The following is a 6,000-nucleotide window of genomic DNA, read 5'->3' as shown; positions in this document are numbered from 1 at the left end:
GTTTTATCAGAGGAGCAGATGCACAACACACACAGCTCATAGTTTTCTGTATTTCTATGTATTACAGGTATGGAGATATTATGTTCTGCAAATGTGGTTTCTCATGATTTGCTTTTATGCTTTAAGATAAGTCCCAATATTACCTGCTAAATGTCGTCTGCTAATATAATTGCATTGGATTTGATTTATGGGTTAAATTGTGAATTTTTATTATATTTCAAAGAAACAAAACGTTGGATCTTGGCTGTTAAAATGTATTTGTTTGTCTGATTGTTTCATTTTTTGCATTATTTTGTTCATTGGGTGACTTTTTTGTTTTCTTTTTAAAATATTTTTAATGATATGTTGTTTTATATTATATATATATTTTGCTTTTTGTTGACTTGAGAGCTTGAGTTGATTTTTTTCACAACAGTTAATGCAGTCGGGTCCATTGATCAGCCACAATGATCAGTGTTGCTGCTTTACCAGGTGTAACAGTGAAGCTGGAGGATGAACGCTAACTTTTCCCCCCTCGATAAAAGTTAACGTGAGGGTTCCCGATGGTTAGAGACAAATGCAGTCGCATGGCAGGATGCTGTAAACGGACCAAACTTCAGTCAGGAGAACAACTGAGATAATCCATCCACAATACGAGGTTAGTCATAAATATACTGCTGCATGGGCTGGGCTGTAGCTACATCGGAAGGGTTTAAACACTGAGCTTTAAAATGAACAGTGGTAATAAAAACCGATGGAGGCTGACAGTGATCACGGACTGTTTTAGGGGCTTGTTGAGATTAAATAGAACAAGATGCAAAACATTAAAACATGTTACAAACACAACAGGCTTAATAAGCACAGAGTAGTTTGGGCCCAGCAGCAGGGTTCATACATCATAACTTTACAACACACAGCTCCTTCCAGCTTGGCCCGAGGAGAGCTCATGGTTTTCTGTATTTCTATATATTACAGCGATGGACAGTGAAGAACCCAGAGACCCAGTGCTGTCTCCTGCCTCTTACTCAGAAGCCAGAACTGAACGCATCGACAGGCGTGACGCACACAAACGGGCTACACAAGCAGTTCAGCTTCAGTCCCTGTCTTCACACGGCTGTCACGTCTCATTTTGTCTCTTATTCGTTTCACTCCTTCCTGCAGGTGATGTTCATGTGTCCTGCCTGTGTGAACTTATCCCATTAAGCGTTCTTTCCTTTTCTGCTGCTTTGCTTTCAAATCTGAATTTTAGGATGTGTGTAGCTTGTTTGGCTGTATTTTAGCTGCCTCAGTCCATTTTCCCACACTGCAGTCACCCAGCTGGGAGTATGTGGCCGCCTTGTCTGGGGCCTGTTTTGTAGTCAGAACATGGGCATGCAGGAGATCAAAGCCTGGCCCAGAATACATCAGCTGCTGCCCCCCTACACAGCGGCTCAGCGTGGGGCCTTATCTGGGCCGAACAGGGAGAAGTCGTTTCCTCGCCGTGAAGCGCAGCCTGAGCTGTGCAGGAAAATATCGACGTGGCACCAGGGCTCAACAGTGGGGCAGGAGGTCCGGCATGACATTCACACAGTTTGCTGTATGTGAGCAACATGTGGACACACAAATAGGCCCAGCATGCCAAAACAGAGGTGTGGTGTGAATGAGGAAGCAGGCAGACATTCTTATGTAGCCTCCTGGAGAGAAAGGTTTAATGTGGATGCACCGAAAGGACGGCGTGTAGAAGGATGAGCATTCAGTCAGTTACACCTCTGGCACTTTGATCTGCTCAGTTCAGCAGCAAAGCAGGTGTAATCACATTCAGCTGCTTTGGTGTTAATGAAATTACCAACAGGTGCAGTAGAGGCACATCAATGACCCCTGACCCCATCTGACGCCACCAGGTCACACCTCAAACCGTCCAGAGTTCAACGATGCACTGGTCGAGATCTGGGAGGAGTTTCTGCAATCAAATGTGTTCAAAATTGATGCAGAATAGACCGTCCTGCTGCAGGCGTCTTTGAATGCAGCCCTCTGGAGGCTGATCATTCTCATTTCCATCAAACTACGTGGCATCCTGTCATTCCTGACTCAGCTCAGTGCAGATATCCAGCAGGATTTCAGTGTTTTCTAAGTGTTCTCTATAACTACAGTTAAAGGTGTAATTAGAGTTGGGTTCACTTTTCTATGACAGGTCTGAGTGGGTGTGACTCACGTTCAAAGATCAGCACCGGAGGCAGACCCCGTGTGCGGCACAGAAGCTCACGTCTCATCACTTGGTTTAGCTAAGACGTGACAGTGGGGTAAAAACATCTGGAGTAGCTGCTACAGTCGTCTTTCACCTGGCTGCAGGTGAAAGAGATGGCCCTGAAGCAGGAGCCAGAATGAAAGCATGCTGCAGGCCCGGCTGCAGACAGGTGTGGGCGTACCTGAGACTGCTGAATGAATGAACCAACCTGACTCTGGTGCTCAGGAGGAAACGCTTCATATTCCTGAGATAGCTTTGGGGTGTCTGTGATGATCAGCTCGTGACGTCTGAATCCTCCTTAATCTTACAACCAGCTCAGCTGACAGGAACACTGCAGAGCTGTGAGCGTGCGCACTTTCACCTCCGACACTAACGACACCTTCAGCTGCTGACTCATTTTATTTCTCTCACTGTGTAAATAAGAGTAAAGCCACCAGCCGAGTCGAGCTGCTTTCTAATGTTTCTCTCTCGTAAAGTAAATCTCCTTTTAATGCAGCCGAGAAAATTCCCCGCTGACAGCAGCGCTCCGAGCAAGACTGTTATCAAACTCGCGGCAGCTCGGCCATCTGTCTGTCTGCCTCATCTACGCTTATTTACACAGAACGAGAGGCAGAGGGGGATCTGTGCGGCGCTGCAAACCTCCGGGGTTTTGTTCTTCTAAACTCCGCTCAGTCATCAGCCGCTCCTCAATCCCAGAAACGCGTCTCTCGCTCTGAGACTCAGAACTGATCTGCAAACAGCGAGGACGAGAGGAACGCTGCTGGAGAATAACAGTGATCACTGAGACGGAGGAGGAAGAGAGCACAGGAAGGAGAATCAATTCAGTTTTATTATACAGCATCAAGTAGCACAACAACAGTCACCTCCAGGAGCTTTATACTGTAAGGTAGACCCCTTCCTGTTAAAAGGGAGTTTTTCCTTCCCACTGTCATCAAGTTCAATTCTTAATTCAGTCCAGTTTTAATTATACAGCACCAAATCACAGCAACAGTTGCCTCCAGGTGCTTCATATTGTAAGATACAAACCCAATAATAATACAGAGAAGCTCCAACAATCAGACATTGTGTTGGTGACAGTAGGAAGGAGAAACTCCCTTTTATCAGGAAGAAACCTCCGACTGTGATTCGGGCCAAAAGTTCAATCTTTGTTTCACCAGAGAACTTTATTTCTAAAGGTCTGAGTCCTTCAGGTGAACTCCAGGTGCACTGTCAGAGGCCATGAGATCATCGGTAACCTTCACTGAAGCTGTTTCTGTGAGGAGCTCTGAAACCTGACTGAAGCTCGTCATCACGAGAGAATAACATCAGGCTCATTAACACAGTCTCACATATTAATATATAATATGTGAGACTGTGTTAATGATAATCCATGTTGAAAGAATAATAAAGAGTCGTGTAGATGTGATGCACGCCTGATGGGGAGCTGGAAGAATCAGAGCGCTCGGCGCTTTAAGAGGATGTAAGTCTTATTTATTACTTCTGTCTTTAACTCTGTGAAACAAGATGTAATGCTGTGTGAGCATTACATCTTTTATTGGTTCTTACAGGTTGTACAGGCTGTCTAACCAAGAGCAAGGATCCGTGATGATGAGCGCTGCAGTTAACGGTATCAGAGGACAGTGGGCTCAGCATCCCAGCACAGGCAGTCAGTGTCAGTCTCCTCCTCACCAGGTAAATTCATCTCTGTGAACTCACAGGATCACAGACTCGGAGGCTTTGACCGGAGAGCCGGTCCAGGCTCCCTGTAAACGGGTCGGAGCTCCAGTGAGTGAAATTGTTGGATTTATGATGTTATTGCTAATTAGCAGTTAGCTGTGTGTCTAGACAGAAAGCAGGACAAACCTCCACAGCCACCCTGGTAGTGATGTCATATAATAATAATAATGGATTGCATTTTTAAAGCGTTGTTCAGGGCCCTCAAAGCGCTTTACAATGCCACTATTCATTCACTCTCACATTCACACACTGGTGGAGGCAGCTGCAGGTGTAGCCACAGCTGCCCTGGGGCAGACTGACAGAGGCGAGGCTGCCATATCGCACCATCGGCCCCTCTGACCATCACCAGTAGGCGGCAGGTGAAGTGTCTCGCCCAAGGACACAACGACCGAGAACGTCCGAGTCGGGGCTCGTTAACCTTCCGGTTACAAGACGAACTGCCAACTCTTTGAGCCACAGTGATGATTACAATAAGCTGAACCTCATTTACATGAAAGTGATAAACGCTGTATTTGTTTCCCTTTGTACTCAGCGAATACTTAATTGTCAGCGAGATGGGGACAGCTTCTTTGTTTGTACTGGTTTCAGATGACACCAGTTTAGTTTTGTGCGTCTGTGGGAACTTTCCCGTTTTGTTCTCAGATAAAATATTCAGTCAGACACGCCTACCCACCTACAGGTGTAGGCGTGTGAGGTAGACGCCTTTGCGTGGCCAGGTATGCTTTGCATTCTGGGATGCAGCACCGCAGCTGTGCAGAGTGCGGCTGGGCCTGAAACGATGCAGCTTCTATAAGTGCAAAGAAATGAAGGTCATTTTCCATCTTTTTGTTGCAGAGCGCTGCTCACAGTTACGACGCGGCGCTCTCGTCCCCCTCGGCTCTCATGACACAAACTTCAGAGTCTCTAAGCCAGTTAGCAGCAGACTGCGAGGAGCCCGAGGAAGCTGAGCCTCGAGTCCTTATGTGGCCGAATATTCAGAGGAATCGGAGACGCTCTGCAAACAGCTGAGTACGCATCAGAAAAATAATGCAGCCGTCCAACTGTGCTTCATGTTTGTGATAGCAGAGGCTGGTGTCGTCGGTGTGATTCTGGGGTTTGTGGGGGACCGAGCATCCATCACTTTATGGGTCGTAACACCAGTACAGTCAGCTCAGTGTAACGATGAACATTTTCTTTAGTAAAGAAAACGAAAAATTCGTTTTTCCAACAGAGAAAATAAAATATTAACCGAACAGGACAAATAGGCAGGATCTGATATATAAAAGAAGAAATGTCCCGTCCAGCCACTGTGAACCATGTTTCTGGACATTAAATCTGTTTGAACGTTAAGATAAGATCAGCTTTATTAGTCCCACACGTGGGAAATTAGTTTTGTCACAGCAGGAAGTGGACAGTGCAAAAGTTATGTAGCAAAAATGAGAATATAATAAGAATAAATGGAGTACACAACTGTACAGAATAGAACAAAATAAAATACTATATACAGTAGAATAAAATAGAATAAAATATACAATAGGATAAAAATAGAATACAAATTCTATATACAAGTAAAAATACAACGATGGCAGAAAAGAGTGTTGCACTTGTTGCAAGTGTTGTTGTGGATGTGTGTGCTTGATTAAAGATAAAAGCCTGACGCTGTCACTGGTCAGCATGAGTCAGCATGTGTCCAGGACAGATGAACCCTTTGAGCACACTAATAAACACCAGAACAACTCGTTTCTCATATGTGTTCATATTTCATGCAACATTTCAACAGCAAAGACTTTTTACAAAAACATCAGTAAGTAGTCGAATCCAAAACTCTAAATTCTGCAGTTTTTAGATGAATATAACAGGATTATTTCAGGTGTCTTCTGTCTGCAGACTCTGATGATAGCCTTATCCTGCTCTCTGATTGGCTCTTTGGACCTGCTCTGCTCATAGCTTCATATCTCTGTGGTTGGATTAGAGGAGCTTTGCTCAGCTCAGCTGATGAGTGTGCAGTCCTCTTCCTGATCAGTGACCTGTACTCGTCGGTCGGTTGCTGTCGAGCCTCTGAAGGTGTCTGTAGTTTGTGCAGGTTTTTGTTTTTTGCGCGT

This window comes from Haplochromis burtoni, unplaced genomic scaffold (assembly GCF_018398535.1).
Source record: "Haplochromis burtoni strain Fernald_Lab_line unplaced genomic scaffold, NCSU_Asbu1 Contig_310, whole genome shotgun sequence".
NCBI classification, from domain to species: domain Eukaryota; kingdom Metazoa; phylum Chordata; class Actinopteri; order Cichliformes; family Cichlidae; genus Haplochromis; species Haplochromis burtoni.
The sequence above is the reverse complement of the archived record's forward strand: the minus strand, read 5'-3'. Positions refer to the sequence as shown.